Raw genomic sequence first — 10,228 nt, 5'->3', positions numbered from 1 at the left:
CACAATGGGAGCACAGGGGCCATACCCACTGGATCCCTATGACTACACCCTACTGAGTGCTGAAAAAGAAGAAAAAAACAAAATAATATAAAATAAATAAAATGTCTAGGTAGAATGACACCCAAGACTAAGGGGCAAGCCACACCCAATACCAAACCTAAACACTGAATTAAAGCACTGAGCCCAACAAGTAGCCAGCAATAAGAGGCAACAGAAAGTGGATCTCAGGGGAACTTTAATTTTAAAGGAACTTCCTCCAGGCCACTAGTATATAAAAGCAAACCTAGGAGTATGGCTGAATTTTATAATGGCACCTGGGCCCAGCAGAGGCAGCCACAAGATTTGGATCACATGTAGATCCAAAAAGGTTCATAAGAACCAGTCATAGGCAGTGACCCCACTGATCTGTGCTGGGTTTCAGACAAGGAGATCTAAGGCAGGCACATTTAATGGCCAGATATGTAAAGCACCAATTCTGGACCTAACAACCTTTGTTAGAGTAAAAGCTTAAGAAAGGGCTCCTCACATCTGACCCAGCTAAGACATAGAAAATGCTGACAGAAACAGCACAAAGAACAGTGATAGTAGATAAGTAGTTCAATGCAGATTACAAACAACAGCTGATGCCAACTGAAGAAAACCTAGACATAACACAAATGAAAATTGGAGGCAGACAATACCAACCCTAGACTTAGCTAGCTTCACAAACAACACACCCAAACAAGAAGTGTACACACAGAAAAAATGGGAATACAAACAAATGCAATCCAAATGAATCAATAAGAAATATCCTTAGGAAGTGGTAGAGCATCGGCCTGGCGTGTGGAAGTCCTGGGTTCGATTCCTGGCCAGGGCACACAGGAGAAGCGCCCATCTGCTTCTCCACCCCTCTCCCTCTCGTTCCTCTCTGTCTCTTGCTTCCCCTCCCACAGCTGAGGCGGCATTGGAGCGGAGATGGCCCAGGCGCTGGGGATGGCTCTATGGCCTTTGCCTCAGGCGCTAGAGTGGCTCTGGTCACAACAGAGCAACGCCCTAGATGGGCGTGCCGGGTGGATCTCAGTCGGGTGCATGTGGGAGTCTGTCTGACTGCCTCCCTGTTTCCAGCTTCAGAAAAATACAAAAAAAAAGAAAGAAAAAAAGAAATATCCCTAGGAAAACAACTGAGTGAGGTGAAAATAACCAAACTACGGGATGCTGAGTTTAAAATAATGATTATTAGAATGCTCAAAGACCTTATAGCAACAATGGATGGACACAATGAGCACATAAATAAAGAGATAACAAGCATTAAAAAGGAAATTGAAATAATAAAGAAGAACCAGTCAGAAATGACAAATACAATATCAGAAATGAAAACTACAATAGAAGGAATTAAAAGCAGGATGGATGAAGCAGAAGATAGAATCAGCGATTTAGAAGACAGGAAAAAATGGAAGCTTAGAAGTGGAGCAGCAAAGAGAAAAGAGGCTAAAAATGTCTGAGGAAATTCTAAGAGATCTCTGTGACAACATAAAGAGAAACAAAATCTGCATCATAGGAGTTCCAGAAGAAGAAGAGAAAGAACAAGGGATAGAGAGCCTGTTTGAAGAAATCATAGCTGAAAACTTTCATAAATTAATGCAGAAAAAATTCATACAAGTCCAAGAAGCACAGAGAATCCCATTAAAGGGAAACCAAAAAAAAAAAACCTACAAGACACATAATAGTTAAAATACCAAAGCTAAGAGATAAAGAAAATACTAACAGCTGCAAGAAAAAAAAAAGTCAATCACCTACAAAGGAGCCATCATAAGGATGACATTCGACTTCTCAACAGAAACACTTGAGGCCAGAAGAGAATCACAAGAAATATTCAAACTAATGTACAAGAGACTTCAATCAAGACTTCTTTATCCAGCAAGGCTATCATTTAAAATTGAAGGAGAAATAAAAACCTTCCCAGACAAACAAAAAAAGATCAAAGAATTTATTACAGCAAAACCAATGCTGCAAGAAATGATAAGGGGCCTGTTGTAAACAGAACAAAAGGGAAAAATATATAGTAAAAGAGGAATGTAGATTAAAGAATAAAATGACAATGAAAAACTATATATCAATAATAACCTTATGACTGAACAAGCATTGGCACAGTGCATAGAGCTTCAGACTGGGATGCGGAGGACCAAGGTTTGAGACCACAAGGTCATCAGCGTTAGCACGGGCTCATCTGGCTTGAGCAAAGCTCAACAGCTTGGACCCAAGGTCGCTGGCTTAAGCAAGGGGTTACTTCTTTCTGCTGAAGGCCCGCAGTCAAGGCACATTTGAGAAAGCAATCAATGAAGACGTGAAGACGGTAGCAGAGTAGGCAGATGCACAAATGGCCAGCTCTCACCACCAAACTGGAATACAAATCAATTTAGAAAAAATCAGAATGAAAAACCAACTCTGGACTACAAGAACAGCTCTCAAAAACCAAGGAGCAAAGAAGAAGCCACAACAAACCTGGTAGGAAGTGCCTGAATCTCCCCTGCTTCCAGGAACGGGGGGAGGGTGAGGCTGAGAGCCCAGAGGAGATCTCACTCCAGGGAAAAGAGCAGAAACTACTGCTCACAGCCACTTGCCTGGCGACCAAGCAGCAAGTTGTGTTGAAAAGACTAGCTTATCTCCCAAGTGAAAAGGAGAGAGAGAGGGACAGACTGTAAGGGGCTAAGAAATGCAGGAGATGACCTAGAAAAGCTGAATCATCTATGCTGGACGTGGCCATAGCTGGGAGAGGGACTGATCCTTCCACAAAACAGTACTGAACTGCTTCCGGATCAGAGATCTCCAGACATCTCTCCAGCTCCAATCTGCACAAAAACACACAGCTGAAAACAAGTGGGGAGGAGGGGCAGTAACTCAGGTCTCCATGGAGATCTGAGATACACCTCCCCCTACTGAAGCAGAGAAAACACCCTGCCCTCAGAGAGATTAGTTGGTGGAAGAGGCCTTCAGAGTCTCAGGTTACACCCATCGCATTCCTGGATACAGTTTCAAGGAAGCCCCCTGCTGAGATCAGTAAACAAGACTATTACCTGTTAAGAAAACAAACAAATCAAGACTTCAAAGCTGCCCAAATCCAAAAGTGGATTACAAATAATAGCTGATACCAACCCAAAAAGACGTAGAAGTAACACAACTGAAAACTGGAGGCAGACAACACCAAGCCTAAACTCAAACAACTCTACAAACAAAACACCAAAAATGAGAAGACAAGAAAGTGCAATCCAAATGAAACCACAAGAGAATCCTTCAGGAGATGAATTAAGTGAACTGGAAATAATCAAACTTCCAGATGCGGAGTTCAAAATAATGATTGTAAGGATGCTTAGGGATCTTAGAACAACAATGGATGGTCATTATGAACACCTAAATAAAGAAATAGCAAGTATAAAAAGAATCAGTTGGAGACGACAAATACAATATCAGAAATAAAGACTACAATGGAAGGAATTAAAAACAGGATAGATAGAGCTGAGGATCGAATCAGTGAGTTGAAGGACAACTGGAATGAAGGCATGAAAGCAGAGAAGAAAAGAGAAAAGAGACTCAAAAAGTCAGAGGAAACTCTTAGAGAGCTCTGTGACAACATAAAGAGAAATAACATCCGCATCATAGGGGTTCCTGAAGAAGAAAAAGAACAAGGGATAGAGACTTTGTTCAATCATATCATAGCTGAAAACTTCCCTAAATTAATGCAGGAGAAACTCTCACAAGTTCAAGAAGCACAGAGGACTCCATTAAAGAGAAACTCAAAGAAACCTACACCAAGACACATAATAAATAAAATACCAAAGCTAAGTGATATAGAGAAAATATTAAAAGCTGCAAGAGGAAAAAAAGCTATCACCTACAAAGGAGCCCCCATAAGAATGACATCTGACTTCTCAACAGAAACACTTGAGGCCAGAAGGGAATGGCAAGAAATATTCAAAGTAATGCAGAACAAGAACCTACAACCAAGACTACTTTATCCAGTAAGGCTATCATTTAAAATCGAAGGAGTAATAAAAAGCTTCCCAGACAAAAAAAAAAAAAAAAAAAAAAAAAACTCAAGGAATTCATTACAACCAAACCAATGCTGCAGGAAATGTTAAGGGGCATGGTATAAACAGATTAAAGTGGGAAAAGAATATAGAAAAAGAGAAATACAGCTTTAAAGAATAAAATGGCAATAAACAACTACATATCAATAATAACCATGAATGTAAATGGATTAAATGATACAGTCAAAAGACATAGGGTAGCTGCATGGATAAGAAAACAGGACCCATGTATATGCTGTCTACAAGAGACACACCTTAGAACAAAAGACACATAGATTGAAGGTAAAAGATGGAAAAAAACATTTCATGCAAATGGAAATGAAAAATAAAGCTGGGGTAGCAATACTTATATTAGGCATATTAGACTTTAAAACAAAGGATATAGTAAGAGATAAAGAAGGCCACTACATAATGATAAAGGGAGTAATCCAACAGGAGGATATAACTATTATAAATATCTATGCACCTAATATAGGAGGACCTAAATATATAAAGCAGACTTTGATGGATTTAAAGGGCGAGATCTACAGCAATACTATAAGAGTAGGGGATTTCAATACACCACTAACATCACTAGATAGATCCTCAAGAAAGAAATTTAACAAAGAAACAGCAGACTTATTGGACACACTAGATGAACTCTATTTAATAGATATCTTCAGAACCAATTTTCCAAACACCATTTGTTAAAGAGGCTGTCTTTACTCCATTGTATTTCCTTACCTCCACTGTCAAATATCAGTTGTCCATAGAGCTGTGGGTTTATTTCTGGGTTCTCTGTTCTGTTCCATTGATCTATATGCCTGTTCTTATGCCAGTACCAGGATGTTCTGAGTACAATGGCTTTGTAGTATAACTTGATATCAAGAAGTGTGATACCTCTCATTTTATTCTTCTTTTTTAAGATTGCTGAGGCTATTCATGTTCTTTTTTCGGTTCCATATAAATTTTTGGAATATGTGATCTATATCCTTGAAGTATATATACAGCAGAATATACATTCTTTTCAAGTGATCATGGTACATTCTCTAGGATAGATCACATGTTATGGTACAAAATTGGTCTCAACGAATTTAAGAAGATTGAAATCATATCAAGCACTTTCTCTGATTGCAACAGCATGAAACTAGAAATGAACCACAACAGAAAAGCTCAAAAATTCTTGAACACATGGAAACTAAATAGCAGGTTGTTAAGTAACAAATGGATTAAGAATGAGATCAAAGAAGAAATAAGAGAAATTCCTAGAAACGAATGACAATGAGCATACAACAACTCAAAATTTATGAGACACAGCAAAAGCAGTACTGAGAGGGAAGTTCATAGCACTACAGGCATACTTTAAGAAGATAGAAAAAGCTCAAATAAACAACATAACCCTGCATCTAAAAGAACTAGAAAAAGAATGGCAAGTAAAGCCCAAATGTAGTAGAAGGAAGGAAATAATAAAGATCAGAGCAGAAATAAATGACATAGAGGCTAAAGAAACAATACAGAAAATATATAAAACTAGGAGCTGGTTCTTTCAAAACGTAAACAAGATTGATCAACCTTTAACTAGACCCTCCAAGAAAAAAAGAGAGATGACTCAAACAAATAAATTAGAAACGAGAGTGGAGAAATAACAACTGACTCAACAGAAGTACAAAATATTGTAAGAACATACTATGAAGAACTGTATGCCAAAAACCTAGACCACCTAGATGAAATGGACAAATTCCTTGAAACATACAATCTTCCAAAAATCAATTTGGAAGAATCAAAAAACCTAAACAGACTGATTACACGAAATGAGATTGAAACAGTTATCAAAGAACTCCCAAGAAAAGTCCAGGGCCTGATGGCTTCACAACTGAATTCTACCAAATATTCAAAGAAGAACTAACTCCTATCCTTCTCAAACTATTTCAAAAAATTCAAGAGGAAGGAAGACTTCCAAGCTCCTTTTATGAGGCGAGCATAATTCTGATTCCAAAACTAGGAAAACACAACACAAAGAAAGAAAATTATAGGCCAATATCTCTGATGAATATAGATGCTAAAATCCTCAACAAAATATTAGCAAACTGGATCCAACAATATATGAAAAAAATTATACACCATGATCAAGTGGGATTTATTCTTAGGAGGCAAGGCTGGTACAGTATTCATAAATCAATCAATGTGATTCATCACATAAACAAAAAGAAGGAGAAAAACCATATGATAATTTCAATAGATGCAGAAAAAGCATTTGATAAAATCCAGCACCCATTCATGAACAAAACTTTCAGCAAAGTGGGAATACATGGAACATACTTCAACATGATAAAGGCCATCTATGACAAATCCACAGCCAACATCATACTCAAAGGGCAAAAATTAAAAACAATTCCCTTAAGATCAGTAACAAAGCAGGGGTGCCCCCTTTCACCACTCTTATTCAACATAGTTCTGGAAGTCCTAGCCATAGCAATCAAACAAGAAAAAGAGATAAAAGGCATCCAAATTCTAAAAGAAGAAGCAAAATTATCATTATTTGCAGATGATATGATACTATATATAGAAAACACTATAGTCTCAGTCAAAAAAACTAATGGACCTGATAAAAGAATTAAGCAAGGTGGCAGGATATAAAATACTCAAAAATCAGAGACATTTTTATACACCAACAATGAACTGTCAGAAAGAGAAATTAAGGAAACAATCCCCTTCACTATTGCAATAAAAAAAAATAAAGTACCTAGGAGTAAATTTAACCAAGGAGGTTGAAGACTTGTACTCGAAAAATTATAAAATATTGATAAAAGAAATCAAGGAAGATACAAACAAGTGGAAACATATATCATTTTCATGGATAGGAAGAATAAACATCATTAAAATGTCTATATTACCCTAAGCAATTTATACATTCAATGCAATACCAAGTAAACTACCAATGACATACTTCAAAGGTATAGAAAACATATTCCAAAAATGTATATGGAACCAAAAAAGAACTCAAATAGCCTCAGCAATCTTGAAAAAGAAGAATAAAATGGGTGGTATCACACTTCCAGAAGTCAAGTTACACTACAAGACCATTGTACTCAAAACAGCTTGGTACTGGTATAAGAACAGGCATATAGATCAATGGAACAGAACTGAGAACCCAGAAATAAACCCACACGTTTATGGACAATTGATATTTGACAAAGAAGGTAAGAGCACACAATGGAGTAAAGACATCCTCTTCAAAAAATGGTGTTGGGAAAATTGGAAAGCTACCTGAAAAAAAAATGGAACTAGACCACCAACTTACGTTATTCACAAAAATAAACTCAAAATGGATAAAAGACTTAAATGTAAGTCATGAAATCATAAGTATCTTAGAAGAAAACATAGGCAGTAGGCTCTTCAACATCTCTTGCAGCACTATATTTGCTGATTTATCTCTATGGGCAAATGAAATAAAAGACAGGATAAACAAATGGGACTATATCGAACTAAAAAGTTTTGCACAGATAAAGACAATGTGAACAAAATAAAAAGACAAACCACACAATGGGAGAACATATTTGACAATACGTCTGATAAGGGGTTAATAACCAAAATTTATAAAGAACTTGTAAAACTCAATACCAGGAAGTTAAACAATCCAATCAAAAAATGGACAGAAGAAATGAAGAGACACTTTTCCAAAGTGGACATACAGATGGCCAATAGGCAGATGAAAAAATGTTCATCATCACTAATCATTAGAGAAATGCAAATTAAAACCACAATGACATATCACCTCACACAAGTCAGAATACCGCTCATTAACCAAACAACACATAATAAGTGCTGGTGAGGATGTGGAGAAACGGGAACTCTCCTGCACTGCTGATGGGAATGCAGACTGGTGCAGCCACTGTGGAAAGCAGTATAGAGATTCCTCAAAAAATTTTAAATGAAACTGCCTTCTGACCCAGCTATACCACTTTTAGGAATATAACTCAAGAACACCATATCACTGATTCAAAAGAAGAAATGCACCCCCATGTTTATGGCAGCATTGTTTACAATAGCCAAGATCTGGAAACAGCCCAAGTGTCTGTCAGTGAACGAGTGGATTAAAAAGCATGGTATATATATACCTTATTTTAGAATACTATGGGGCCATGGAAAAGAAGGGAATCTTACCTTTTGCGACAACATGGATGGACATGGAAACTATTATGTTAAGTGAAATAAGCCAGGCAGAAAAAGAAAAATATCATATGACCTCACTCATTTGAGGAATCCAATGAACAATATGAACTGAGGAACGGAATTGAGACAGAGGAGAGATTAAAGGGACCAGAGGAAAAGAGGACAGAGGGAAGGGATCATACGATGGGATAAACTTGAAGGGAAGTGGGGAAGGCGCAATGGGGAGGAAGCAAGGGGGATGTTGAGGAGAATATAGCTGAGGAGGATGCATTCGGGGCAAAACTAGAATCTATAGAAATACAATAAATTAAAATGAATAAAATAAAGAAAATAAAAAATTAAAATAAAAAATACATAAAATTTTAAAATAATGACAAGATGTAAAACCATAGTAAAAAAAGATCAGAAGCAAACAAAAAAATCAAAAACCAACACCACAAAATATAAGAATAAAAAATATAATATTTAAAGAAGATTAAATTCAAAAGAGAAAAAGATAAAAGGAATAAGAAGAAAAAAGAGAAAATGAAGGAAAAATAAATTTCAGTTTAGAGAGATTTCTTTCAGTAGTGTCGCTGTATTACAACTTTTAGCTCTGTGAAGTTCCTGGGCTGTCCACCACTGAGATATTGCTGTCACAATTATGTAGGCGGAGCCTCAGTCAGGTTGGTGAGTAGGGCATGTTGTGAGAGCATTTAGGGCTTTGCTTCATGGCTTCAGCTTTCCAGCTTTAAGGCTCTCGCAATGGGTATCTCAGGCTTCCAGGCACTCCTTCACATGTTTCAACAGACCTGGCGACTGGACATAGAGGACTTCTGTTCTTCAGAGGAGAGAGTGGCTCTGGAGAGTTAGCTGTGGGTTTTGTTTCTGCCACTCTCCACACCACAAGATGAGGGAGACAGGATCTAGGAGGCTTGGGGGGCAAGGTGCACTTTAGCTTTTTCTGTGTCTGCCAAGTGCAAGCTGCAGGCAGTGTACGAGAACACTGGCTATGACCCCATGCTCTGGCTGCTTTGGCTTATCTCCCCTTCTGTCTCACCACTCCTCCTGGCAGAAGGAGATCTAGTCACTCTGAGATTCCCTCATCCTACTTCTCAGACAAAATCCAGAGCCCAAGCTACCCTCCTCTTCATAGTCCAGCAGAGAAAAAATACCCAGTTACTTCAGGTTTGTCTTCTCTCTTCTCTGAAACCCACTGCAAATATATTTTATCTTCCAACCCCCTTTTCAACCCCATCCCACGTTTAGTCCATTCGGTGTGTGGATCTTTCAGGCACTCCTATGAGCCCAGCTGGTGTTTCTTCTCTGTGTTATAGTTGTTCAATTTATTAAAATTTCAAGGGGATAGATCAAGAGTATCTCTCATGCTGCCATTACTCTGATGTCATATTCCAAGTACATGTATTTCTTATTCTCATTTTAAGGATCAGAAGCCTAAAGAGTTGTGACTCTCCCTAGGCAAGAGAATATTAAGTAGAAGAGCTCTTTTTTCTAGTTCATAGACCAATGTTCTTCCACTTATACTCTTTTGCATTCTGTTTCTTCTGCCTATTTTTTTTTTTCATTTTTCTGAAGCTGGAAACAGGGAGAGACAGTCAGACAGACTCCCGCATGCGCCCGACCGGGATCCACCCGGCACGCCCACCAGGGGGCGACGCTCTGCCCACCAGGGGGCGATGCTCTGCCCATCCTGGGCGTCGCCATGTTGCGACCCTCCTCGGTGTCGCCATATTGCGACCAGAGCCACTCTAGCGCCTGGGGCAGAGGCCACAGAGCCATCCCCAGCGCCCGGGCCATCTTTTGCTCCAATGGAGCCTTGGCTGCGGGAGGGGAAGAGAGAGACAGAGAGGAAGGCGCGGCGGAGGGGTGGAGAAGCAAATGGGCGCTTCTCCTATGTGCCCTGGCCGGGATTCGAACCCGGGTCCTCCGCACGCTAGGCCGATGCTCTACCGCTGAGCCAACCGGCCAGGGCCTTCTTCTGCCTATTGATTGATATACTATTTTCCACAAGT

This window comes from Saccopteryx bilineata, chromosome X (genome assembly GCF_036850765.1).
Source record: "Saccopteryx bilineata isolate mSacBil1 chromosome X, mSacBil1_pri_phased_curated, whole genome shotgun sequence".
Lineage (NCBI taxonomy): Eukaryota > Metazoa > Chordata > Mammalia > Chiroptera > Emballonuridae > Saccopteryx > Saccopteryx bilineata.
Note: the sequence above shows the minus strand (reverse complement) of the source record.